General features: G+C 46.0%; 2 long non-coding RNA genes across 4 annotated transcripts in view; one reads left to right on the forward strand and one right to left on the reverse strand.

Moving 5' to 3' along the window:
• Positions 1 to 4,332: 4,332 nt before the first annotated feature.
• Positions 4,333 to 27,501, reverse strand: part of LOC142590324 (uncharacterized) — a 36,119-nt gene continuing 12,950 nt past the window's right edge. The window contains exons 1-3 of one of the 2 annotated variants that reach the window (XR_012830074.1): positions 7,981 to 8,213; positions 7,406 to 7,551; positions 4,333 to 4,489 (exon numbers count right to left, since the gene is read on the reverse strand). This is a non-coding gene — a long non-coding RNA (uncharacterized LOC142590324). Of the gene's footprint in view, positions 4,490 to 7,405; positions 7,552 to 7,980; positions 8,214 to 27,501 lie in introns of those variants that run through there. The other variant, XR_012830075.1, reaches the window with a different exon arrangement.
• LOC142590323 (uncharacterized) overlaps positions 9,556 to 27,501 on the forward strand; it is a 246,836-nt gene continuing 228,890 nt past the window's right edge. The window contains exons 1-4 of one of the 2 annotated variants that reach the window (XR_012830072.1): positions 9,576 to 9,729; positions 9,966 to 10,092; positions 13,832 to 13,943; positions 26,425 to 26,708. This is a non-coding gene — a long non-coding RNA (uncharacterized LOC142590323). Of the gene's footprint in view, positions 9,730 to 9,965; positions 10,093 to 13,831; positions 13,944 to 26,424; positions 26,709 to 27,501 lie in introns of those variants that run through there. The other variant, XR_012830073.1, reaches the window with a different exon arrangement.

A 27,501-nucleotide genomic window follows, 5' to 3' on the forward strand; every position in this document is an offset into this window, starting at 1 on the left:
AAGGCGTTAAATTGTTAAAGTCGAGCTCTGAATGCCTTTCTATATGAAGTAATAGTTCTGCAGAAACCCGCAAGGCGAAGAGCAGTATTCAGCAAAGGGAAAATGAGACATCCATCCGATCCAGGGGCGTAAACAAGGGGGGGGGGGGGGGTCTTATGGGGCTTCAGCCCTCCCGTTACCCCGTTTAGCACATTCGCATTGGCGAACTTTCATTTGCGTAGCCCTCGTATATGTTGCAGAACTGGTTTTTATGTATTCTATCTGTTGGGACTAAAATTTCGGTGCAATTACTCACAATAGGCGACCGCTAACAGCTGCTCCTGCGCAATACATTGGAAGAAAGGAAACAGTCATTGAGATTTTTCCTTGGAAATTTTATATGTACAAAAATGTAAGCAAAAGTTCTTGAATGACAAAGTTTCATCAAAATATTTGTCCTCAACTTGTTCATTTCATGGCCCTTAAAATTTTAATATCAGCAACGTACAATGCTTTGCTGATTTCGAACTGATATATTTAGTAAGTTCGTGTGATATTTGCTTTGCTTATTAAATAGACAAAAAATATGAAAGCATTGATGTGAGTTAGTTTGGGCGCAATGTTTGTGACCATACGCGTATAATCTTTTATAAAAAATGTACATTTTACTTGTCTTGACAGCGCATCGCGTTCGAGAATTCGTTTGCAGCGTCTTTGGCAATGGCAATGCAGTTATTGGTGTATTTGATCCCTCGACAAATTCAATTCGAGAAGGCCGAGCTGCAACGTGAGCCACCCCCCCCCCCCCCCATACAAAATTTCCGGCTACGCCGCTTATCCATTCGTAGCAACTGCTGCAAAGAAAACTGATACGGGTTTCCCGAAAGAAAAACCTCGTAGTTGAAAATTTCGCCGTGGTCCGGTACTCAAACCCGAGACCGCCGCCTTTCCGGGGCACCCGCTCTAACATCTGAACTAACCAGGAGACTAGCAGATGGCAGGGCCAAGTCGAACTCCTCAACAACTCGAAGCAAAGGCAAGAGTTTGACGCAATAATTATACGGAAGCAAGTAATTATTGAAAGGAAATGAGACATCCGTCCAATCGTAGCAATTGCTAAAAAGGAAACGCTTAAAAGTTCCTCGAAAGAAAAGACCCGAAGTTGAAGAAAAATTTGTCCTTGTCCGGGACTCGAGCCCGGGACCACCGCCTTTCCGGGGCAGCCGCTCTTCCATCTGAGCTAATGAGATAGCTAGCCTTTCGAGGAGCCCGTATGAGTTTCCTTTGTAGCAATTGCTACGATTGGATCGATGTCTCATTTTCCCTTTATTAGTTTTTTATATGGTACAACGAAGTCATCCGCCGTCGGAATGTGATGTACGGATCAAGGCATCGGTTCATGAGACGAATTCTCGTACATTGCAGCAATAATTGCTTGCGTTCTCGTGTGATCAAGATTATGTTCCATTGTTTGTTTCGCGCACGCAATCTGATTAGATAACACTCCTTCGCAATGAAATATGTGACACCATAATGGAAATCTTAAATACATGCAGGGTCGTCTTTAGGTAAGCGATAACCTTGTAACAGTGCTTAGCAGCTAAATAAAGCTAATCCAAAAAAGGACGAAAATGTAGAACATACTAGCTGAGACATGGTGCGCTGAGTTCAAGAGTACCCCCCCCCCGCCCCTCCCCCTCCCAAGATTGAACAGCGGCGCCAACATGCAAGAAATGAAGAAGTTAAAATTTTACATTCTTGGTATTTATTAAATCAGTATTTCATGTGTCAATGTAGCTGTGCAGTAAAGGACAATTTCACCGCGGACACTGTTTCGGAGCTCATAATTAACGTTACTGCACGTGTATCAGCAATAATTTTGAGAAAATCGCGGTATTCTTTTTTAAGTCTTAACATTAGACAGGAAAAATTTATATGCCGTAAAGCACTCATCTTAAGGTTTCAGTATTTTCGTTCTAACGCACATGTCCACGCTTCTCCATCTATTACAAATTACTGGAAAAAATATGCAGTGACTTCCCCTAGGCAGCGACTTTTATTCTTGATGACATCAGGAAACCAAATCTGATGCCACCAGCGCTCAGAAATGTAAGCGGGTGTGCAGAGAAAGCTCTCGCACACCTTGTGTGATGTCCGGTAACGCTGAGGCGTTTCTTGTATAATGTAGGAGAGTGCATTGTAAAGGAAGAAGTGCATTGTTGGACAGATGTGTTTAAGTTGATGAACTTGTTCTTGCGTCAAGGGAACATGTCCAATCCTTATCACCTGCTTTACCAGAAGCGTAGTTCACTTGAATATTCGGCTCTATTTTTTAACCGCACCAAATTTTTAAACATAGAACAAAATAAATCTTGGTGACATTTTATGATTCGAGTGTTCAGGTTGGTAAGTTCTAAATGCGGAGTGAGTAGAGGAGTTTGGCTTATTAAACGAAGCTACGTTAATAAACTTTCAATATTTGATCTTAGATGGCTAAAGCAAAAGAGTACTTTGGAGCCAGTCCTCGAATTTATCTATCTGAAGGAGAAATTTCTAATTAGGCATAAATATGTAAGAGCTGTGCGAACAAATGTTTTGCAATCAAACGCTATCTGAAAGCGTAACTGACTCAGAAAAAGTCGGTCTGTGAGGTACACATAACTGTGTCCAGCCTTTTCAGCAATTACCATTAAGGGTATTGGCTGCGCGAGCATGTTTCTTGCATTCAGTCCTCTGCTGATAACTATTCGCGTTGCTTCTTGGAGAGTAAAGCAGTTTATTGACGCTATAGCAGCGATGGTGTGCCGCCGAAAGCTTGCTCGGCCGCAGAAGCGATGCACGACGGAAGGATGGTCCCGACTTATGGCGTTACTGGCATCAAGACGTTGCACTGCTACTTTGGGAAGGAAGATAACCAAGGCTAGCTGCACAGCACCTTCACACGGGCCCGTGTCGTGTTGATGGTGGCATCGTGACAAATTCCAGGGCGGCGACACTGGGGTCAAAGGCGCTCTTTCATTGCGTCGGCTTCGCTTGCAGAAAGTGATGATGCTATAGATGCAGTGTCATTCGTTGTTTTTTCTTGTGGCTTTATCTATGGGTAAATATAGAGCACACACAACTGTCTCTCTCTCTCTCACACACACACACACACACACACTACGCACAATTAAGAGACATGTTTGCCCGCTTACAGATTTTAGCCTGCCCAATTATGTACACACACGCACAAATGTACGCAAGCACGCACACAGGCGCATGGAAATGCACGCTATAGAAACGCGCACATGCTCGCGCGTGCATACGCGCGAGCATGTGAGCATTTTGAGCCCAACAAACGATACTTCATTAAAAATAAAATAAAATAAAGGGACTCGGATCGCCGAAGAGGCGAACTTCACATGCGCTGCCGACCTCGCTCGCTTGGGTGGCGTGCGTGGCGCACGACGCATCCATCTGGTGCCTCTGGTGTGCCATTATCTTGTTGCTACATAACACAACACAAATAACTCTCAAAGTGCAGATATATACGCATAACATTTTTGTTTTAGTGGGAAAGAATGAAAGAAATATATATATATATATATATATATATATCCATTGTCTGTAAATTCATTTCAGATTTTTTCTTTCCGATGTTCGCTTCACCTAACAGAAGGGGCGAACACTAGGCGTCATGTGTATCCTGTTGCCGGTTTTCACCGACTGTGGCCCGCGTCCTGTCTTGTTGAATTTATTTCTCTGCGGCGGTACGCTGTCCCGGCTCAACGGCTGAGCCGCTTGAACGGAGTCCAAATATGGGTCAGCTTGGCCATGCCGTTTTTCGAGCAAAACGCACTGAACCTCTCTCAAAGCCTCCTCATTCTACGCGCACGAGTTGCGCTGGCGGCGTCATTGTTGTGAGAGCGCGACAACGGCGCCGACGCTGCGAACGCACCAAAGTCCTCTCTACAGTAGCTGCCGCAATAATGGAGGAACGCGCTCACTGTTAAGTGGCGCGCAAAGAGCACACAACTGGCTTGGCTTCGCAGCCAGAGAGACAAAGGCTGTAGACAGGCAACAGCCGCTGTTTGTGCTTCTCTGCAGGCAGCACTGATCAGCCTCCATGACGCAGGAATAAAATACCTTTTTTCTTGGAAACTTGAATACATATTGGCCTTTCGATTGTCTCGGCTTCGTTGGCTCTCGCGTTCCTTGACGCCATTTCCTGTCTTGAATGTACAACACTGGAATCATGTACGCTATGTATATTTATCGAAGGCATTGAAAGGCGAGTATAGCACACGCAACTGCGCATTTACGTCTGTGCCATACGTTGTGAAATTAATGTGACCGCGCCATTGAAGCCAACATTTTATTTCTGTAAAAAAGATCACAGCCGTTACAGAGAATATGTTCCGTTCTTTTTCTAGAAAATATTTGTTTTTGTCAGGACGTCGTATAATTCCAAGCCTCATATTCCGAATATACGATGTACGTACTCAACTTTGCTTATTGTCTTAGCGCTTTCCTGCAAGAAGGCATAAGAGAAAGATAGCATTTGCCACGACGGATTAGTAATGACGGAATTATCACTGTGGCTACAAGGTTCACAACGAAAAAGGAAGAATCACATTTTGTACAAAAACATCGATGGTCGCTCAGGTGCATTTACGAGGTAATTCTTGTGCGTTACGGAAAGGCGGGTATTTCGGCGTACTGACAGAGTATTTTAGACACGTTTCTTGCTTTTATTGAAGGTGTGGTACCGCTAAGCAGCAGAAGAAAAATGCTTTCATGCGAAACAACACGCTACTTAATTTTTTTATGTTGCATTTTCTGCTGCCACTTTCTGTTTTAGTTGCTTTTACTTGCAGGGCTCGGGCCTCCCTTTCCTGTGCGTGGTGCACTGGGTGCATGTTGCGAGGTAGAGGACGTACAATGATGTTGCTCCGGATGGCATGGGTTAAGCTCACACTCTGAGGCGGCGGATGGCTGAGAGGGGCAGAGAGCACCAGGCGTAAGAGGATGGACTTCCTCGCTTCCGTAACCGCCAGCCTCGTTCGCTGACTGGATAAATGTGCCTCGATCAGCTCCTCGGCCGTGTTGTGCACATCTAGTCGCAGTAGACGTTCTGTGGACGTACTGATCGGCAGGCTCATCGCCTGCTTATATGCATTTCTGATTATTGTGTTGATTTTCTTGAATTCCGTCGCGTTGAGTAGTGCGTATGAAATAGCGTAAGTTATTCAAGACACGACGAAGGCTTGGACACGTCGAAGCGTGTCCGCCTCCCCCATGCCTCTTGCCTTGGCTGTTATTCGCCGGATCATGTGGGTAACTTCGGCGGTTGTATACGCAAGCAATGCGGGACTTTACCTTCTACAGCCTACATGGATGTGGCGTCTTACCCCAGACGCGCAGCCACAACAGCCACCGTATTAGCCAACAAAGAACATCGGAGCAGCATTTCGCTCACCCGAAACAATCCCCTCCAAGCCAAGGAAGCGGCCATACCCTCGCGCTCTCCCAAGCTGAGGTTGAAGTCATAGTGACCGACTGCCACCAAGCATGCCACAACTTTCCTAGCGGCAGAATTTGTACCACTATGCTACAGATCATCAATAAAAAGCCGCCAAGGAAATCACTCATGATCTTCTGGGCGCCAGCTCATCACAGCATTCCTGACAACGAGGTTGCCAACCACGTGGCTTGAGATCTGACCCACCGAATCGACGCCGAGGAATCTGAACCCGAGCGCATGCACCCTCTAGTCTCGTACTAAGACATCACACAACACTACAAGCTAACCCGCAGAACATAGGCACCCCCACAAAAGTCACTACCTAGAGAGCAGGAGCGATTCCTCCGAGCTCTACAGGTTGATGCATTCCCCCACACAACCAGAAATCACCTCATAGCCCCTACACAATTCTTTCCGCAATGCCGCTATTGCGCAGAGCCCGAGTTCCTCAGGCATATAGCAGGGAGTTGCAGAGCGGTACCATTAAATCATCCGAACCCTTACCACACCAACGAGCTTTGGGAGAGAGCCTTAGCCAGCTCCGGCCTAGAGGATTAGCAACGGCTGATTGTGAGAACCCAGGACGCGGCCAGAGCTCAAGGCAATCTGGAATGAGGGCGCCTCTCCAAAGCCGCATTTACCTAATAAAAATGTTTATTCTCTATGTCTCTTTTTTAGTTTGTCGTGACATCATGACACATTATCTGCGCACGCGAATGCACTACAGTGCAACATTTCGACATTCGCTCCAACTAAATCGGTCATCTATTGTGCTGCGACATCAGCCCTCACAAGTAGCTGCATACGTTATGACCGAGCTAGCCGGATCGAGTGTCAAAATGTCGCAATGTCCTGCTGCCACGTAACAAGATACTGTTTCATGACGTCGAAACACAGTATTCTCCTGGGGAATGAGCCCAAGTATGTCTAAGAAGGTTCTCTTATACGAAATTATTTCTGGCTTTAAGAAGCTCGTACTATTATTCTAGGGGTTTAAAGTTCTTCCACCACTGCCGCAAAAATAAATGAATAGTCCAAAATATCATGTCAGTTTCCTTGCAAAAGCAATTTAACGCCTTTGACTCAAATTGAGCATTACATTCCGGTGGTTCGCTATAACAGAAGCAGTGTATTTATGAACTCAGAAAAAATACTGTATCTAGAAAAGGAAAGATAAGACGGAAAGTGAAATGTAAGCAAAAGGAATAGGGTACCATAGAAACTGACTCGAGAATTATCTTAAATGACTTGCTTTCACTTATGCATCAAAATTTCAGATGAGTTTTGGTTACATCTCCTAGAGGACCCTTACAAGGTGTTATCTATATTATCACTCGCTGCGAGACATGTCTGCTGTATGCGAAATTTTATTAACATTCCTTCCATTTAGTAGTACTAAAAGGCGTTTGAATCACACTCCATACATGACGCGTCGACTGGGTTGTACTTCATCTGCTGGAACACGATTAATTACTGCTTACGTTAACGACCACAAACCATAACGGTCACCGGTATTGTTCATATTCAAATTCCTTTATTTCTGCTTTGCCCAAAAAGATACAGAGGAACTACGAAAAAAAGTCGTAGTGGACGGCCTGACAACGCCATGGCCTCTTTTAGCTGGGCAGCAGGTAAGCAGCACAGTTTTACATAATACAGGTACATAACAATCAAACAGTATACAAGTTCACTATAACACATGTGCATAGCAGCCAAAAATTATGAAAGTTATGTAGCGATTTCAAACAAGCACAACAAAAGAATGAAACGTTATACAAGCTCTGTAGGCTCAATAAAAGGGCGTTCGCAGTCGGTATCACTAAAGCCACGCAGATGACTGCTTGATCAAGTATACAGGTTAAACTTATTACGCTCGTATCTGTTTAATGGAGCATCAGGAATGTAATTCAAAACATTCCCTACCTGACTTCCAGCGAGGTGTAGGTGCAGTCCAGACTTGGACATTTCTTGTTGAGTGAACTGATTCCCGAGGATGTAATTGTCCAAGATTGCGCAAGTTGTTTGTATTTCTACGATTTTCACGTTTCAAGCGTACACTCAAACGGTATCTGTAAAGTTATGTATTTTTATTACATGCCTCTTAAGAAAGAGATTAGCGCTTCGCGCGCCCCATGGTTCATTTTTCACAAGCAGATACGAAAGCCACAATCTCTGGCTGGGGCACCTAACCACGTCAGACACACAGCACTGCCGTAAACATGGTTGAGCAGTCATGTGGCGAATTTGCTGCCGAATGTTTAGCGTATGTTGTTTACGTTGTCTAGATCGAAATTATTCGTTCAACGCGTTTCACACAATGCAGAGTGTAATGTGCGTGTGCTACTTGAAAATCAGGTAATAATGTCTGAAAATTTTTTTTCTATATCACCAGCGATAGAAAGTTGTGACGACTTTGTAACTTGCCCTTTTTTTTCTCTTACTTCAGCTGCTGTGCACACAAATATGGACATAAAGTATCCATATTTTGTCCGACCTACCTTTTGAATACGGCACACTTGAAGTGGCGTGCCCCGAAATAGTACCGCAATACTTTTCCCGCTCGGCAGACTTATGTCGTGGTGGTAAAGAGTAACTTCCTCTGTCTTCCTAGAACATTTCTTTCTGACCTCAAGGTACCTGCACATAATTTTATGGCGACAGCAGCTAGAAACATAATTGTGGGTTTCCTGTGTCAGTACGTCCGCCTGTGCTTCCATTGCTCGTTTTTCTAAAATGACGGTGGTGTCGGCTGTAGGTATCACGATGAAACACACGTCATTGTCGCGTTGTTGCCAAGCCATGCGTAATCCGCTGCTTCACGCCGCCAAAGGGCTAGGACAAAGAAAACTGCCCTCAGGAACTGCTGCACGTGCGGCAGACAATTTCAGCCCCAGCTAATCTGTTCGTAAAGCATTGCGAGCGTCAGTGAGTTTGTTTCCTTTGCGCATACTAAACAATAGAGAACAGTTCGCGTAAACGTGTAACGTGCCACGCAGCAGCCTCCTGAAGCAATGGTGACGTCAGTAGCTCTTGGGGCACTGAATACAATGCCTTCTTAAATCATCACCGCAAAGAAAGAAAATTTCTACGGGCCTGTGGCAAGGGAATGACCCCCTCGCGAGAAAAGGCGGGAGCTTGCCCCACTGTCTAGACGGCCAATCTAAAGATATTTGTGAATACTACGTGACCGGCGATATGTGAAGGGGAACACCAGGCCTCTTTCCGTCAAGTCCCTCACATGACCGAGATCACCTGATGACATGCATTGTTACGTCGGGGCGACTGAAGGAGCACACCATGTGTCTCTTGAATTATTAACACGAAAGCCTTAGATTGCTGCTTGGTCTAGGAATTGGATTTCCGGCGTTATGGCACCGATACTCATGGCACCAAAATTCATAGGGAGTCGAACACTAGGCCTCTGTTGAGAGTCGAACCAATTGCCTGGTGTATTCATGAAAGAGGAGGTAATTATGATCCACGACCTTTGGTGGGAGTCGAACCCTCGACATTTGGTGTTATTCGGTGAATTATGCCATCAATTTTGTACAACGAAATGTGAGGCTAAAGATAAGAGGCCTCAGCAAGACCTTTGGTGTTAATCAGGGAAACTAGAGCTAATTAAGGCACTAAAACGGCCGACCTTTGGTGGGAGTCGAACCCACTTGAGATATGGTCGAACCAGCCGTATTTGCAAGTTGTATTCCAATCGCATCGTGAAGGTAGAGAATCCAACTCACTTCCATTAGCCGTAACGCGAAGTGAAATAAGACATACTTAAGCTAGAATTAGTTAAGGCTTCGGAGTTTTTACAACGATTGCTTATCATATCTCGCCCATCACCTGGTCTCCTGATGCTCATGGCTCGTTTAGCTCGAAGCTTTTAAGCAATGTTACCACTTAGTACTTCCGGACGCCAAGGCATGATGAACGAGAATCCGGCGTCAGAACAATAAGCTTTGTGCGCCTTCGTTTTTTTCAGGTCACCTGAATGCATTCATTGTGACGTCGGCGTAACCTAAGAAGCCCATCATGTATATCTGTAATTCTCTCTCTCTCCATCTCAGTCTTTCGCCATCTTATAATAAATCGTTGAAGTTAATACAACGATTCTTTATTTTTCTCCCATTGCCTGGTCTCCTAAGACCCATGGCGACAGTCTAGCTTGAAGCACTTAAGCAACGTTACCTTTTAAAACACCGGACGGCAAGCCACAAGAAACAAGGATCCGGCATCGAAAGACTAAGGTCTGTGCGCTTTCGTCATTTTAAAATTTTCTTCGGCACGAATCTAGGTGCATATGATATGAAAATATTTTGCGTTTTAGGTGGACCCTCTATTGCTCACTAACTGAATCTGTAGCTACACTTTCTGTTGAATGCAAATAAGCCGAAGCGAAAAACTAATATGACATGGCAGCGCGGTTGCTTTGTTCTCTTCCAAATAGTTACTCCGCAGTTATCAAATCTCTTTTTTCTAACAGGTGCCGAGACAAACGATTGGTATTCTGGCGGTTATGAACGTTCAGGTCTTGGGAATTTTGTTAGCAGCGCACATTGCACTTGTGGCAACCAATCTTCAGGAGTACTGCCCCTTGAGAAGAAGCAGTAGTAAGTAATCCTGGCTATCAGAAAGTTTTTTTTCTACCTCCGTGAAGCAGTGCGTTCTATGATATTTCGTGCGTGACATTGGTCAGTCATCTCCAGCACGATTACGTGGCAGGAAGAGCATGGGGCCTATAAAGTATTCCACACTCTGCGCCACTGTCCCGAGTGCAGCCTGCGAGCGTTGTAAATACTAGGCTACGCATACGTGCACAACCAACACATTTTTTTTTGCACAGCGTAGACATGCGTCTTCGAACTGACACCATAGACTCAATCGATTTTGGCTAGCAAATTAAATGATTTATACATAGTAACTTTGACAGCCTGTTTCACTTAGAGGTCAACTTAAGTATCCGTCAGATCCAGTAGGCGTGCAACTAATGACGCAATATATCCTTAATATTTGCTCAGCCATTACTCTCCTGTAAAGGAACCAAAACAACAAATTATTCAAAGGATCTCTGACAATGAGATATGTACGTACACATGCGCTATAATAATCGGCGACACCATAAACGCAGTCTCCTGTGTCAAGCAAAATTAAGCTACTATACTATATGTGACAAGAATATACTACCTTGCCATTTACACGAACTCCATTTCTTTCTAGAAACATCTTCTAATACTACAAGCCATCGACATTCTTTGTGACCTCGCTGTATATACCTTGTGTTTTACTGTGTGTGAAATTAGAATCCAACAAAGAGTATGAGAACGCATGTGAAAATGCTTTGTCACACTCATAAAATTGTCACTACAAAAACGACGCACAATTGTTCGACATTGCAGAACCACAATTCCGTTTCGAAGCAACAAGAAATTCCGTTGACAGCAAATAAATAACCTACTTTAATATGTCGCTCGAAAGTTACTCATGATTGGTCCGTGCGAAGCCTTCACCGCATATAAGGTTTTCGAGCAACTGTTAAGGGGATTTACAAATGGAGTAAGTTATCCACACACATTATAACTCCGCCTGTCCCCTCCCTTACTTCTGCTAAATTTTATTCTGATTGCATTCTCGCCTCTGGACGGGCGAATAACTCGAAGGCGGGCGAACAATTTTTAGTTGCAAGAAAATGCTCGAATTCATTGCGCACAATACGAAGTTTATCAGGACGGAGTCGGTGGGGGTGGCAATGAACAGGCGTGTGGTAACAACACAATGGGTTACAGTGTATTTAGAGGTTTGATTCATCGGAGACTGTATGGTAATCTCCCGAAACTCGTTGAGTAGAGCTGCATACCGCGGGGTAGGCACTTTGATGAAAATATTGTTCAGAGCAGTAGCGTCCGACAGAAAACCATTGACTGACAGACCCGTGATGTTAGCCACCATGGGAAGCGACTCATATCCACGAGCAGATGAAAATACCTCGAGAAATCAGCCCTTAAGATGGCATAGCGGACGTCTGCTATCCAAAATAGCCATGGCAACCTTCTCTTAAGAGCGGGATCGAGGGTAAGAGACTTCTGTCCGTAAGTGGCGATGTGCAAGAGTTGATAGCTTGTAGGGAGTTGGCTTTGCGCGGAGACGCCGGTCAGCTTTGGCCGCAGGAATTATGCTGACCTCGGCATCAGTGTCTGCCAATAAACGTAGTCCTATCGTTCTGCCGGTTATATGGAAAAGGCGGCCTGACGCAACCCAATGGTCGCCCGCCTCTGTTATTGACGACCGGTTTGAGCGTTTCGCATTTGCCAAACAGGGTGACACACACCGACGAGCTACGGCACGAAAATGTCATCGGTAGTAGCACAGGCACTGCGATGAAAAACTGCACTCAAGATGTTGAAATGGCCGTTGCATAGAATGTAGTTTGAAAGGCTGATGAGTTAGATAGGGTCGATCACTGAAGTTGCGAGTCATGCGCAATTCCTTACACAAGTGGGCAACTTGAGGCGAGAGCTATTTTACTGTTTCGCAAAGGGAATACACTTCAGGAAGGGGAGATCTACGGACAGCATTTATGACTACCGGAGCGATGTCAATCATGTCGTCGTCGGAGGCTTATGCTTAGCTGTGACGAAAGTCATGCGTACGTTGACTGGAAGACATTGTAGACACAATTGACGCAATACGGTCGCGCCCAAGGAGTCTAGTTGGTCATCAATGAGGTGTTGCAGCGGACGTGGAAACTGAGTTGGACCTCGATCACCGAGCTCTTCGTTGTGCAGGAGCTGCTGAGTATGCCGATGCGCAGGCGGGACGAGACGGCGAAGAAGAGCCTCTTTGATTGTCGTATATGGCGCTTCCTCATGTGGCTGCACGAGGATGTCACATGTCTCGGTCATGGCCTGAAGCAGCAAAGCTTCAAGGTCGAGTTCATATTTGCGAAACTCCGACGTGACGCGATGACTTCGGAACCTGTTCACAGCTTGCATGAACCTTAACGTTTGATCAGCGCGCCACAGCTGTGGTAGCGTAATGGTAGCTGTAGCTCCTATAACACCCGTAGAAGGTATCTGACCGGTTGCAGATGTAGTAGGAACGGAGTTGAGGTCCTCTGAGTTCTGGGGTTGGTAAATTTCAGGCCGCTCACGTAGTCCGGGTCACTAGCAACTGTGTAACCCCCAAGCACAGTTAAAAGCATAGGGGATTTATTGGTACGTCCCTTCACTTGATCTGATGGCGACGATGACGACAACGACGATGACGACAACGACGACGACGACGATGATGATGATGATGTGTTTGGCGCAGACCCACCCACGGGGACTGGCCCAACGTCGGGCAGACTTTACATATGTGTACAGGTAATAAATTTTTAAATCTATAGTTTTGATGAATAAATTAAAGCGAGGAAAGTTCAAAACAATTCAATAGAAAGTCATTCAATGAAAAAGAAAATAGTGTATAAAATATAAATGAGGCAATAAGGGAGGAATGAAATGAATAATACGGTCAACAATGAAATCGGTTTGATGCAATATTGAATTTTTCTAAGGCGATGCATGCATTCCTGTGTGATGCTCAAGCACGGCTGATCCGAAAGACAGCAATACCGGAGTGTTTAGTGACGGGTCGAGCTTTGGCACTGTAATTTCCAATGTCATTTTTCTCACGGAAGAGAAACCTCTACTCAATCGCGCCAACTCCTCTTTCTTATTTCTTATGCCGCACCCCGCTACTCGCTCGTGTAAAACCAGCGACGCGCCGAAGCAAAAAAGTTTGACACTCATTTAAGAGAGACTGGTTTGATGGACATGTGCTGAAAGACCGCAGTGACACTTAAGATATGCTCGAGCGGCACAATTGCCAGTGTTAATGGTGAGGCTAAACTCGACTGCTGGTAAAACCCACCACCACCAACACAATCGCAGGTATCCAAAGGTGGGCCAACCTGCTGGCGTGGCAGGTTCGTGGTTGTGCTGTGGTTGTGCTGATGGCTTTGCTGATTCGCGGGGGAGCAGTGAAGTTCGCCCTTCGCTATTTCTGAACAATGAAGGCTACTGATTCATTTTACAGTCTTGATTAACTACTCCACGACTCGGTGATGATGGCGGACGCCGTCAATGTAGCCAGATTTCTGTATTTCAAACACCGCCTATTCGCAGGTAGGTAGGCAAAGAAATCATTGCTAAATGAAACAGCCGTCTTGCGTATTATACATATCGAATATACAAATACCCGGCATCATTTAGAACAAAAGACACTTTGCATTAGCTGTTTCTATCTTTATTTCTTCAATGCCATATGGTAGTGGAATCATTAATTTTTGTGATTTTCCTTTTTCGCTAACAGGAGGATGCATATATAGGGGTCATGTTATTCCTCCGGCACAAAGCAGGAACTTGCGTCATCCCTGTGTACACGCTCAATGCAGCAGCAATGGGCACAGACTTACACTGACAGGGTGAGTTGAATATTGAGTAGTTTTGCCATCATAAAAATAAGTCCTCTCATTGTAAGGTTCGTAACAGCGCAACACAAGACGTGGACAAAAGCAAGGTAAAAACGATGACTGGCGCTGACTCTCATATGATATTTTATTGAAGATATGTCTAGCATACATGTAGGTGGCAGTTCAAAAACTATGACATGCTTGAGACACAGAGCTAGATACGTGAAGGCAACTGTGATTAACTGACGCATAATCAAAAGTGACAAAGGTAATTACACAGTTCCTTGTCATGAAGCCCAATAGGCAGTTCGTTGATACATGCCGTGTTCCTGGTCTTTATACTGTAAGCCTTAGCGATTTCTCCTCTCCATTGCCTAGCGTGCTTATAAATGATATTAGCTGTTTTTAATAGGGGCGACAACCGCACCATTTGCAATGCTCTGGGAGATTAAGTGGCGCAACACCTTGAAGAGATAGCACATACTCCTTAAGTCGACACAGCGCTTCGTTTGTCCTACGTACTCTCCACCACAAGATAATGGAACGGCACATGCAACATGCTTAACACAAGTGATGTACGCGTTCCCATGGTTGACAGCACTTTTCCCTTTATTTGCTTATCCTTCAGCATATTGTGAACTAATGGGCATATGCGGCCTATATTATGTTTCACAGAAAAAACGAACATCGACGCTGTACCTTAAACCGAAGTTCTCAAGCCCATGCCCCAAATTGTGCATACGATACTAATGCATCTTTCCTTTTTTCTTCTGCGGCATGCGACACGAACTTGTCCCAGTAAGATTCAGTACAGGAGAATTAACTGCAGCACAGGGCCGAGCTCCTTCTTTTTTAACTGCGTCACAAAGCCGGGTGCGGCGAGCGTGCCGAAAAACTACCGAAATAAGTTATAATAATATTGTGACTCTGTGACAGTGTCGCACACACGTCCCAGTACGAGTCATTAACTGAAATTAACTACGCCAGGATCACCTAGCTGTTTTTCTCTAACTGCGTCATAAGTCTCGGTTCCGTGCCGTAAAAGCCAAAATTGCTCGAAATGCAGTCGCAGACTGTCAAACAAAACTTCCTGCCTTGCCATAGTCCAACAGTGAAGTGGTGCCGTGTCTAAGTGCAGAAAGAACGTTAGAATACACTGGGAACCCAGCAAACACGCTATATCAAAAACAGACGGGTCGCCGAATAGCCGAACTTCACATACGCAACCGGCCTCGCTGGCTCCGGCTGCGTTTCTGGCGCATGACGAATGCAATTGGCCTGTCTGGCGTGCCGCTCGCCTGTTGCTAGGTAACTCAACAAAAATAAGTCGCAAAGTCTAAGTGCATTTATACGCAAAACATCTTACTTTTAGTGAGAAATAATAAAAAAGAATAAAACGTTGTCTGTTAGTTCGTTTCACATTCTTTCTTTTTTCTGATGCTTGCGTCAACTAACAGATGGGATTCACACTGGGTGTGACGTGGTTCCGGTTGCCAGTTTTGACCGAGTGTCCCCTGTTGTTGAATTTCTTTCTCTATGGTACCGCTATGACGACCGAACCTCTTCATGTATTTCTTGATTCGGGTTATCAGCGTGATAGAGACAGCACTCAAACAGGAGACGCAGACACCACATTGCTGGCCTACAACTGGAATTTCCGGAACAGAAGGCTGCACAAGCAAGAACTATAAAGCGTGGAAAATTTTACCGCGCACCCATGCCGCCCGTACCCTGACTAGGTTAGTCCATTTCTTACTGTGTGATACCAACAGAAGTTGTGCTAATGCAGTTATCACCTTCTTTTTTGTCTCAGTGCGTCGAAGGAAATGCTTGAAAAATTAATCTGTTAGGTTGTAACCTAAACTTACGTAAGACATGTCTGCGATAAAAAAAAAGGCTACAATTACATATTCGCCAGCAATTACCAAGACGTGCTGATCCTGCTGCTAGTTCTGTATGCGCGGTGGAGATCAATAATCTTATGCTGACGCTGCAGTCTATTCTTGTACGCAGAGCGGCATTTGTACCTCCGAACGAAGACTGGCCGACCCGGGGTATGCAGATACTCAAGCCAATGCCTCCTTTACTAGATGCCCGCCGCGTTGCTCGCTTTCCCTTTGTAGCGGCGGTTCCCTTAGTTGAAGTTAGTTCAGCATAAATTCTGTGCGGCGGCGCTCGTTGCCTTTTCAACTTCCGGCGGATGTGCCAGCGGCGGCTGAATGCATCCGCCGGCGCGTTATATGCGCGGGCGTCTGTTGGCGGGTGTTATCGCGGGCCTCCGAGACGGTGACAGATGCCACGTTAATCTCACAAGCCGCCGCACGTGGTTGCAAGTTGCAGGCATTCGCCATGAGAGGCGCTCGTTGCCTTTTCGCGGAGGAGAGAAAAGGGAGAGGGCCCGGAACCGAGCTACCGGACAACGCGGCAGGCATCAAGTAAAGAAGGCATTGCTCAAGCCGTGGGGAGAGCGTCGCCTGATCGCAGCATATCTGGGCAGTGTGGCGAAAAAGCCATAACGCCACTCAGTCACCAAGCACTAAGCTGGTGGTGCACGTCACTTAGTAGTATTTTAGAGATAAAGCGGCTCTAGCTTTTGCTCCTAAATAGCTTGCCAAGCTCCCATGCTAAGGCGCTCTTGTATGGCTCGCTGTTCCTTGCCAAACTCCTGGGCTTTCCTCAAAACACGTCCCAAAATACGAAAAAAGGCTTTACGGCGTCTTGGAGCGAACGTCTCCTGTGAATTTTCTCATTGCGATAGTTTTTACATTTGACGACATGTGCCGGCGGGGTCGTGACTTCGTCCACGTGGCTTGTCCGAAGCCCTACCATATCACTCCACTTCCAATCCCTTAGGTCGCCAACATGGCTCTTTTTTGGCAGGGGCGATAATGAAGGGAAGGCGCCTCCGTCCAGCAGTATCGCCAACGCTCGGCTCGCTCTGCTGGTCGCTGGTGTCTTTCAAGACGGTGCCTCGCGCTGCTTCACCGCTAATATTCGTAGCGTCTTTCAGGGAACGCCCCGTCGATAAAGCTCTTAGCAATGGTACAATACGTAGAAAATATCTTATTTCATATACCTGCTTTTTTTCTTGAACCAATTAAGAAAAGCAAAATTGTCCCTGTCTTCAGTAAGCATTACAACACCTAATGCAATATGTATAGGCCTATCACTGCCATCCTCTGTCGTAGTAAAGTTGTAGAAAGCCTATTGCATCCCGTCTTTTCCATTATTTGGAAAATGCATTCTGTTAAGATATACGCAAAATCATTTTTACCAGTGGATGTTGCACTAACGTCACCGCGACTGCTCTTCATGATAGAGTTAAGACGAATATTCACGCTGGAAAATTGGTGAGATAAGTTTTCACAGATTTCATTGAAGCATGTGGCTTAATTAACCATGACATTCTTACCCTTAAGGGGCGCTTTAACGGAATTACTCACAGCCTTTTAAAATTAGCACTCAGTTACTTCCACAACAGCGAACAAACAGTGCCCATGTCGGGAGTAATGTCTTGTACGAAAACAGTTAATATCGGTGTTGTCCCTGGTTCAATTCCTGACCAGCTCGTGTAATTATATACAATTACGACTTAGCTAACGGACTTGCTTGTCATAGCGATTGCTTACTATTGCAAGCAACACCACTATATTTTGTCAATGACATCCTTGTACTAACAAGCTGGTATTGTCACATTACCAAACTTCTTTTCAGTTTGCGAAACAAATGAACTAAGAATAAATCACGCTAAAACAAAGCAAAGTTTTCTTCAAGCAACAGAAACGTTACTAACAACCCCAATATATATTAGGTCGTTCCCTATTATGCCTATGGGACGTGTGTTCGTTTCTTGCAGCCAGGTTATATAGTAGTCTAAAATATAAATAACGTAATCTCCGAAAGAAAAAACTGCTTATGATTCAAATATGTTTAAAATATACTGTTAGAAGCTCACTAATATTTTAGTCATTCCACTACGGTTACGCTTTACCCTCCTTTCTTATATGGCCACGTCAGTTATTACATATCCTCATGAACTCCGACTCATTCTTATTGTCATGTGTTCGTGACGTCAAAGAACGCAGTAGCAATACTGTGAAAGGCAAAACTAGCTTTTATTGGGCGAACCTGTGCCCACAAAACAGGCTACACTTAAAGCACAACGAGAGCGGCGAACACAGTCAGCGATCGTCGAAAATCTGATCAGCGCGTCAAGCGCGTCGGCTTTTATACAGCAGTCGTCGAAGGTTCCAGACTAATCGTTCGGACCCGCGTGCCTTCCACAAAGTTCTACACCATTCGCGTCACGCGATGAAATCAGATAACACAAGGTTCGGCGACAACAGACAGCGGATAGAAGCATCGATAATTTTCCAGAAACTTCGGATACATGCAGGCGCGTTCCACACTGTGCGATTACATTTGTTATGTGGCGAAACGTGGTCGCCCGATAAAGATAAGGACACGTGTCAATACCCTCCTCTTAAAAAGCATCGACCCGATGCTGCATACAAATGAAAGTAATAAAGAAAAAGACCCGTAGCAAAAAAAAAAAGAAAGAAAGTTCGTCAGCGTCCGTAAAAGGGTTTCAGACGCACCACGTGGACCACTTCAGACCTGCTAACACCGAGTCCATGACGCGCTGAAACGTTGCAGGCGCCGAGCACAGTCCGAATTGCATGACCTTGAACTTGTACAGGCCGTCTGGCGTGATGAAGGCAGTCTTTGTATCGTCGGAGAAGACTTCTGATCTGTTGCTGCTTACGCATAGGAAGACTTGGATTCACGTCGAAGTCTGGTTCGGGGACTATGCTCCTCGGGGTAGATGCGGCTGTATCCGAGAGGACACAGGCATTGCTGGTTTCCACAATTTCCTTGATGTATGCGATTGTCGTGCCCTTGTTGATGTGCTTGAACTGTTGGCTGAAGTTGGTTAGCATAATTTCCACTTGCCCTCCGTGGAGTCGAGCGACGCAAATTTCACGGTCGAGCAGTAGATGTTGGTCGCCCTCGATGACGCCTTCTACGTCACCGGGTGTTTCGATGCCGACAGAAATAATAATGCTGGAGCGCGGCGGGATGCTCACTTGATCTTCGAGCACACTCAAGGCGTAGTGACTACGACAGCTCTCCGGCGGTATCGCTTGATCTTGCGACAGCGTTATCGATTTCGACTTCAGGTCGATGACTGCGCCATGTTGATTCAGGAAGTCCATGCCGTGAATGACGTCTCGTGAACACTGTTGGAGGATAACGAAGGTGGCAGGGTAAGTCCGGATATGAACGGTAATTCTTGCCGTGCAGATCCCAGTTTGCGTAATCAGGTGTGCTCCAGCGGCTCGAATTTGAGGGCCTTCCCATGCAGTCTTTACTTTCCTAAACTGGGCGGCGATGGGTCCACTCATGACGGAGTAACCGGCTCCTGTGTCTACTAAGGCGGTGACTGCGTGGCCGTCGAGAAGCACGTCGAGGTCGGTGGTTCTTTGTCTTGCGTTACAGTTAGGTCTTGGCGTCGGATCACGGCTCCGTCGTGTTGAACTGAAGCTGGAACGTCGCGTCGTCAGGTCGTCTTTCGTCGTCGTATTCTTTGCTTCCAGACTTCGTCGGGACGGCGGTGTGTCGTTATGTCGTCGAGGTAGTTTCTTCGGTGTCTTCGTCGGCGGAGGAGGATCTTCGTCAGTTCGACGAACAGCAACCGCACCTCCATCGCTTGCTGCTTTTAGATCTCCGGATATGGGCTCGCTGACCGGCCCCGGGCTGGGCCAGTGTATGGTCAGCGCTGCGGCGGCAGGTAGCAGTCTGGTGATGGCGAACGCGACGGTCGTCGAGAGCTCTACTAAGTAGCGGCGAGGTAGTCGGCGATATCGCGGGGGCGTTCACCTTGTTGCGGGCGCGGAGCGTTCACGGCGAAACCTCGCAGTCCCATCTCCCGGTATGGACATCGTCGGTAGACGTGACCCGCTTCTCCGTAGTGGTAGCAGAGCGGGCGCGCCAAATGACCGTCTTCCTCGCGTAGGTGCGCTGGGCGACGGGTGGTCGTGCTGGCGGCGACGGTGGCGGACGACGGAACTGCGGCGTGACAGGGCCCCGGCGTGGTCGCGAAGGGGGACCTTGACGGCGTGCGACGGCGGCGTAGGTCATCGCTTGCGGCTCAGGCTGCGGCGATTCAGGGGCTACTCCAAGTTGTTGTTGGAGCTCCTCACGCACGGCGTCGGCAATCGAAGCCACTTGAAGCTGTGATGATGGGAACAGCTTTTGTAGCTCCTGCCGCACGACTGGTCGGATAGTCTCGCGTAGGTCGTCGGTGGCCAGTGACTGAACTCCGGCGTAGTTTGTCGAGTTCGTGCGGCGGTCGAATTGCCGGTTTCGCATATCGAGTGTCTTCTCGATGCTGGTTGCCTCGCGAAGGAACTCGTTGACGGTCTTCAGTGGGCTTCGTACCATTCCGTCAAAAAGTTCCTCTTTCACACCATGCGTGAGTAGGCGGACTTTCTTCTCCTCGGGCATTTCAGGGTCGGCGTGGCCGAACAGACGGTCCATTTCCTTCGTGAAGATCGCGGTTGTCTCATTAGTAGCTGCACCCGGGTTTCTAATAGCGCTTGGGCTCGTTCTCGCCTCACGACGCTTGCGAATGTCTGCAGGAAACCACTACGGAAAAGTTCCCAGGTCGTTAAGGTGGCTTCTCGGTTCTCGAACCACGTCCTGGCCGTGTCCTCCATTGCGAAGAAGACATATCGCAGTTTGTCGTCGCTGTTCCAGTTGTTATACGTAGTGACTCTCTCATACGCCTCAAGCCAGCTTTCCGGGTCTTCGAAAGTTGAACCGCGAAACGTCGGAGGCTCCCTGGGCTGCTGCAGCACGACGGGGGACGCTGGGGCTGCCATTGGGGTGGACTTGGTGGCCATCTTCCTAGTCGTCTCAGGCAAAAGTCCGTGCTCAGGGGGCAGTCCTTGCAGCCTGCTGGCCAAGAACCTCGCTAGTCCTTGGCGACGTTGGTGTCTTCCGCTTGAGGGCTTCGGTCACGGCTTTGTTGGGCCGTCCGGTACATGAAAGCAAAGCACCTCCACTAGATGTCACGTGGTCGTGACGTCAAAGAACACAGTAGCAATACTGTGAAAGGCAAAACTAGCTGTTATTGAGCGAACCTGTGCCCACAAAACAGGCTACACTTAAAGCACAACGAGAGCGGCGAACACAGTCGGCGATCGTCGAAAATCTCGTCAGCGGGTCAAGCGCGTCGGGTTTTATACAGCAGTCGTCGAATCTTCCAGACTAATCGTTCGGACCCGCGTGCTTTCCACAAAGTTCTACACCATTCGCGACACGCGATGAAATGAGATAACACAAAGTTCGGCGACAACAGACAGCCGGGTAGAAGCATCGATAACTGCCCAGAAACTTCGGATACATGCAGGCGCGTCCCGCGCTATGCGATTACATTTGTTAGGCGGCGAAACGTGGTCGTCCGATAAAGATAAGTACACGTGTCGTTATCATTTAATGCATCTACAGCACAAACCGAACCAGGCACTTCCTGCAACTATATTTTCTGATTATAATCATGCATGTGATAAGCCAAATTCTGAACTTGCCATAATATCGAATAAAGATCACATATATTATCGTACCGCTCCAATGTTCTACAAAATATCTAACTTTAAACAATCATTCATAATTGCTCAAAATCACCCGTATTACGTATTACCTAAACGAGATGAAAGGGGGTTAATCGAGGGGCCCGATTTTTATTGGTCATATCATAAGAAGCCACCGAACACTGACACCAAGGACAACGTAGGTGAAATTACGTGTGCTTAATAAATGAATTAAATAAACTAAAAATAATGGAAATTAAAGCGGATGAAAAAACAACTTCCCGCAGCCGGGAACCGAACCCACAACCTTCGCATTTCGCGTGCGATGCTCTACCAATTGAGCTACCACGTCGCCGTTTCCCAGACAGTTTCTTGGGTATTTATGTATCCTAGTAGAACCCTGGGAGGGTTAGCCAGTGCCACCACTCACAGATCATGGAACGTCCTTTTTGCCACAGGCGTCACGAGAACATGATCTTTTTGGGTGAAGGCAACTGGTCAATAAACCCACACATGCTACCTGAAGGCATCAATGTTGCCGGATTCGAGACCCTCGTTATGTAATAAACGAGAAGAAAGGGCGTTAACCGAGGGGCCCGATCTTGATTAGTCCTATCATAAGAAGCGAAATGCGAAGGTTGTTGGTTGGATTCCCACCTGCGGCAAGTTCTTTTTTTCGTCTACTTTACTTTCCATTAATTTATCGTTTCTTTATTTCATTTATTAAGCACACGTCATTCCCCCTATGCTGTCCTTGGTGTCAGTGTTTGTTGGCTTCTTATGATATGACCAATAAAAATCGGGCCCCTCGTTTAACCCCCTTTCTCCTCGTTTATTACATAACGAGGGTCTCGAATCCGGCAACGTTGATGCCTTCAGGTGGCATATGTGGGTTTATTGACCACTTGCCTTCCCCCAAAAAAGATCACGTTCTCGTGACGCCTGCGGCAAAAAGGACGTTCCACGGTCTGTGAGTGGTGGCACTGGCTAGCACTCCCATGGTTCTACTAGGACGCATTATTACCCAAGAAAGTGGATGGGGAAACGGCGCCGCGGTCACTCAGTTGGTAGAGCACCGCACGCGAAATGCGAAGGTTGTGGGTTTGGTTCCCACCTGCGGCAAGTTGTTTTTTCATCCACTTTAATTTCGAATAATTTAGCGTTTCTTCATTTCATTTATTAAGCACACGTAATTTCCCCTATGTTGTGCTTGGTGTCAGTGTTTGTTGGCTTCTTATGATATGACTGTATTACCTAAGTAATACAAGATGTACTTTAAATCATAACTTGGTGCTGCCTGTACTTCATAGCAACTATAGATAACAGACTGTTCGGCATGCTGGTTTAAAACTGTGTAATTCGCGTCCTGTTGATGGCAAAGGCGTTGCATCTGTTTTTCTAATGTTTTCTACGTGATAAAACATAAGGCTAATATATCCTTATGCATTACTTATTTCTATTTCATTCTCCTCATCGCCTAGTATTTCACTCATTTCACTATAAATGCTCTTAATGCTCATAGTAGTGCGTGGATGCAAGGGTCAATATATAATGTAAATTAAAGTTACTTTCATGTACTGCAATAACTTAAAATCAAATATCATTCCTTTTTTGCTTGCGTAACACCTCACTGATTGTTGTGTATGAAAGTGGTATTTTATAAGAAGCTATTATATACACCTGCAATGTCATTTACTTTTTAACTCTCGTGTAGAAAACTGTTTCGAATTAGTAAAAGTAATGTGTAGAATGTGATGCTAGTACATCAAATCTTTCGTACAAGCTTTGTTACACATATTTAGATGTCCCGTCTACTACCTGGTTGGCCGACAAGCGTAATGGGTTTAGAGCGGTCAACTGAATGCTGTCATTATCAAATATACTGTTTAAATTAGATTGACATGTATTACGTATTGAAGAAGAAGAGGCCCAATTTAAAACGTATGCTATGGGCGATCTGTTTGTGTACTACTCTGCAGTGTAAATATGTTACAAAGGCAAATAAAGGTGTGTTCCAACACTACGACTACTACAAATGAGTGTCGCAAGTGAGGTAAACATAACTTCGTTAGTAAGAAACAAAGAGAAACACAAACGAAAATGTATTGCAACGCATACGAGACCGTTATTATGCACTACAATGCAGGAATCACAGGAAAGCCTGTCCAATAAACCTGTCCACTAAATGGCCATACATTGCTAGAAGACATCAAAGCTGCAGTAGTCAAGACCCAAGCTATATAACGAGCGATAGGACGAACTAAAGGGCTTGATCTTTTGCTGGACGAAACAACGTGAATTCAAGAGGCAGTTTAGTCACAGCAAGCGGAGGATACTTTGTTTTATATAAATGAAGGAATGATAACAGTATGGGGAAATGGAAGTGGACTAAAAGACAACTTCCCCCTGCTGGGAACCGAACCAACACCTTCGTCCTTACGCGTGCGATGCTCTGCCTTTTACCTTGCTACTTTGCTACATTTTATGTTTGTATTTGTGCCATTCAGTCGAAAGCCAGAAGTAATGTTGCGGACGCTTTCCTTGTATGTATTGTCTGTAGGTACTCAGCGAGAAGGTATCATAGAGGGTGGTGAAGCACCACGCTTGGGGCTGCTAATACTCCAGTTGAATGCACAGAATTGACTATGAAAAGCTCATACAGCTACAATTTATGATCACAAGCAGTTTGTTGCACTCGTATGGGAATGTGGTAACACGAGATGAAAAAAAAAGAACAGGCGAAAATGTCATCGCTGCGCACCTACTCCAGCTCTGAAATGAAAAACGTGCCCATAAACGCGAATGCAGTTGCCCCGACAAAGGAAAGTAATCACGATTTGTTTTATTAACGTTATAGTGTTAAGGGCCCCGTGTCGCAGAAAATCTGGCGTCGGGCGCCACTTCGGCAAAAAGAATTTCGACCCCAATACGAACCACGCATACCCAACCATTCTTTTTCTACCAAAGTTGCCCACACCTTGTCTTTAATTCTTTACAAAGTTATCCCTCGCAATTTCGAGAATGGCAGCCCACAAACAAACGTAATAATAAAACGCGGACAGCGCTTATCTTTTATGTTAACTATATTAACACTAAAATATTAAAATCGCGAAACAATACCAGGAGATTGATCCACGTAAGAGGCCAGGCTCCTACCAGAAAGCTTGCCTTCCTGCATAGCGTTCGCCGCAAGCCTCTCCCTGTAAGCGCTACGGTTACATAAGCTGCCGTTGCCGGGAAGCATGAAAAAAAGTCGGGGGTCTTCGAATTCTATCGCGTTCCACTCTTAAAGGCTAAGCTTAAGTATCCTCCACAGTTTCAGGTAATAGTCTCCAAAGTCTAATTTCTTGGGATGATGCGGAGGCTGCAAATATTTTTATCTTGTAACAGGTAATCGCTACGCTGGCTTCAAAACAGTAATAAATTAGGTAAGGTAGCTGCATCTGATGCTGCTGTCATCAAGTATTTTACCCTCTTGTTGTAGTTTGGAGGTACGCGTTTTAAGGTGACCTGTATAGACTGCGCAGGCGCCTAACTCCTCCAACACATCCTGTATGCTTTCCGCACGCTAAATTCTCATCAATATCTCATCGATATCGGCGTTGGCGTATATTGGCAATATTGGCGTACATCGACTGCGGCGTTCTACTAATGGTTGTGCGCTGCATGTATTCTTTACTTTGTCCACATGATTTATGACGTTTTTCCCAAGGTAAAAAGATACCTAAACCTGCCGAAATCGTAAGATCTAGTGGTTTCGTCACTTGCTTAAACAGTTACGTTTTGCAAATTGCTAGAAAAAGGTACTTCGCACTACAAACCAATCAGAAAGAGGCAGTTAGCATCATCAGGCGTGTATGGAAGAGACCGCAATAGACACTTTCTCTCAATTGTGAATGGAAACCTCTCGGAAGATTGAGACAGCTACGGAAGAAAAAAAGAAACAACCTTTATTAACGGACACGACAGAATGCGTAAATTAGTTTATAGACTTGCGCAATTATTAATGTTATTAATAAATGCGAAGGATTCCTTGGCAGACATTTGGCATTTGGGCAGTATCTATCTATCTATCTATCTATCTATCTATCTATCTATCTATCTATCTATCTATCTATCTATCTATCTATCTATCTATCTATCTATCTATCTATCTATCTATCTATCTATCTATCTATCTATGTAGCCGCATACGTCTTCGTGCTCTCATGATGGTTTTGCTAATTTGTTATGTACCAAAATTGGGGTAGCACGACAAGAGTCTATGACGAACGTAAATGATAGGTCGCTGACGAACATAAATGTTAGGCGGATCTTTCGTGACCTACATGACACGCATATCATGAAATGAATGTCATGTAGGTCATGAAACAGCCGCCTAAGTCTTGATGTGTACCAAAAGTGGCACAGTATGACAAGAGTGTATGAAGAATATAAATGTCAGGTCATGATATAAATGTCATGGCATGCGCCTCATGTAGGGCATGAACCAGCCGCCTACATCTTGGGGATCTCATGGTCGTTTCGTTAACTTGGTAGGCTCCCCGCACACTGCTTTGCATAACATCAATTCCCACAGGGCGTGGTATCGCATGGCTTCTTTATAATTATTAGCATTATTATTATGAATATTATAATATCATTTAGTGCGAAAATACACAAACACTTCAAAGAGAGTAAAACGGAAGCAAGGAGCCGGCTGTTAACTTCACCGGAAAGGTTCAGTGCCTGCCACCCACTACCTGTTGTATTTCAGTGCGCTGTGCTCCATTAAAGCTTAGCTTATATCGGCAGACATCAGGCATGTGTCTTGCCTCTAATTTTATCATCAAAAGATGCCATTTACTCCTAATTGCTGTAATCTAAGTGTCTGGAAGTCTCTGATCATTGAAATGCAGGTGCCAAGAAACCGCTGGAACCTGCTCGGCAGCCCCGGGGGGGCCAAGTATTGATACAAGAGAATGGCCTCACTGCTGTGCTAATTGCCCCCGAGTACAGATAATTGGTTAAAAAGACGCCGCTGAGGATTGACGCAGTCCGACGAAAGCATCATGCCTCATATACGTGATATCATGCGGCATGAAGGATGCCCGTAGGTTTATTTAGTATAATGGTTGCCTGCATCACGATGTCTAGCGCATTGTGCTTAATAAAGGACTTTCCACGTAGGGCATAAATTCAACGACTTTTCGTGTTTTTACAGCGAAGCAGCATACCTCCACCACCCAAGAAATTTTGGTGTCGTAAGCAAAAACCTCCGCATATGTGGGCCGATACCGGAGATTGTGCAATACTCACCCGATCCGCAGTCGAGGTGAAAGAGGCGTCAAGCACTCAAGCAGAGTATCAGACCGGGCTAGTTGGTGTTCCATTGCTAAAGTGACTAGCGCAAGAGTAGACACGGGGCACAAAAGGGCGACAAAGACAAGCGCTACTTCCAACTGGTGTTTATTACAAAAAGAGCACTCCCCATGCGTGGGCCGATCGCATAGAGAGCGCAACGTCAGATCCGACCTGCGGCGAAGGTGAAGCAGGCGTTAAGCACTCCCTATACGTGGGCCGATCCCGAAGATAGTGCAATGCCGGGCCAACCTGCGGCGTAGGTAAGGCGGGCGTTAAGCACTCCCCATACGTTGGACGATCGCGAAGATAGTGCAATACCGGCCCGACCCGCGGCGGAGGTGAAGCAGGCGTTAAGCACTCCCCATACGTTGGGCGATCACTAAGATGGTGCAATAACCGCGGTGGAGCTGAGGCAGGCGTTAGGCGGCCCTCATACGTGGGCCGATCCAGAAGATAGTGTAATACCGGCCGAATCGCGGTGGAGCTGAAGCAGGCGTAAGCGGTCCCCAGACGTGGGCCGGTCCCAAAGATAGTGCAGTGCCGGGCCGACCTGTGGCGGAGGTGAGGCAAGCGTTAAGCACTCCCCATACGTTGGGCAATCACGAAGCTAGTGCAATGCCGGGCCTATCCGC

This window comes from Dermacentor variabilis, chromosome 8 (assembly GCF_050947875.1).
Source record: "Dermacentor variabilis isolate Ectoservices chromosome 8, ASM5094787v1, whole genome shotgun sequence".
NCBI classification, from domain to species: Eukaryota; Metazoa; Arthropoda; class Arachnida; order Ixodida; family Ixodidae; genus Dermacentor; species Dermacentor variabilis.